Genomic DNA, 1,328 nt, shown 5'->3' with positions numbered 1-1,328 from the left:
CAGGAGCTGATTAGGGAAGAAAGCGCACAAAAGGGCTTCCAGGTCCAGCGAAAAGCAGAAGCCCCAGGGCAGAGAACTAACAGTAAGAAAGGGAACTCCTGGTGCATGGTGGGAACCAGGCTACAGGGGGCAACAGGGCTCCATCATTCATGCCTCAACTTGCAGTTTAGGAGAGTGTTCACCAGCCTGGCAGAGGTGGCGCACAACTTTAATCCCAGCGCTTGTAAGGTAGGAGCAAGCAGATCTCTGTGAGTTCAAGGCCAGCCGCGGCTACAAAGCAAGTTCCAGGGGAGACAGAAGGAGAAAGCCTATCTAAAAAAAAAAAAAAAAAAAAAAAAAGTCAAAGGGAATAGGACACTTGTTTTGCTGCCCCTGAACTACAGGAGAGTCTGGCTCTAAGTGCCCAGGACTTGGGTGGGTGTGTCCTGGCAGCTTGGAAAGCAGAGAGGTGTCCGTGGTTTAAATTTTTTCCATTCGGTTGCTTGAGACAGGGTCTCACTCTATAGCCCTGGCTGGCTTTGATCTTACAGAAATACACCTGCTTTTGCCTCCCAAGTGCTGGGCAGAGAGAGCAGGCAGGAGGAGTTGGCTAGCAAAGAAGCCGACAGAAAGGCTCGGCTTGCCATCAAGCCTGAGGACCTTGAGTCCCTAGGAACCCATGTGGTAAAAGAGAGAACTGATTGTCAGATTGCCCGTCTTCTGACCTGCATGTACGCACACACGTACACAATAAATAGATAAATGAGAGTTCAGCCCTCATCGGACCACGCTTTAATCCATCTCAGCATTTGGGAGGCAGGGGCAAGCACGCAGATCTCTATGAATTAGTGGCCTGGTCTACACAGTGAGTTACAGGCCAGCCAGGGCTACATGGCGATACCCTGTCTAAAAACAAGAACAACAAATGTTCACAGTCAGAAGGGCAGCCCAAGGTCTGAGCCTAGGATCCCATTGGGAGTTTGAGGTCAGGATTGAAGTCCACGGTCTGGGGTCAGGTCGGGGGTCAGAGGTGACAGTGATTCTGTGATCCTGAGACATTGTTCGGAAATCTGAGTCTGGGGTCTTGTTCGGTGTCAGGATTGTTGATACGAGACCCAGCGCCCTGGCGGGAGCGTGGACTCCAACAGCCGGAGATGCGATCGACTTTGTGGTCACCGCTCGTGGCCTGGGGTTGTCCTGGGTGCAAAACTCAGGTAACAGCCCAGGACCCAGCGTCGGGGCCCCCGAGCCGTGAGGCCTCTAGGGGGCGCTGCCGCCCGCCCGCCCGCCGCCCGCCCGGCTCGGCCCCTCGGCGGCTCGCTGGCGCTGTGCGCGGCAGGCGGGGCCGG

The sequence above is a fragment of the Psammomys obesus genome, unplaced genomic scaffold (genome assembly GCF_907164565.1).
Source record: "Psammomys obesus unplaced genomic scaffold, mPsaObe1.curated_primary_1811, whole genome shotgun sequence".
NCBI classification, from domain to species: Eukaryota; Metazoa; Chordata; class Mammalia; order Rodentia; family Muridae; genus Psammomys; species Psammomys obesus.
Note: the sequence above shows the minus strand (reverse complement) of the source record.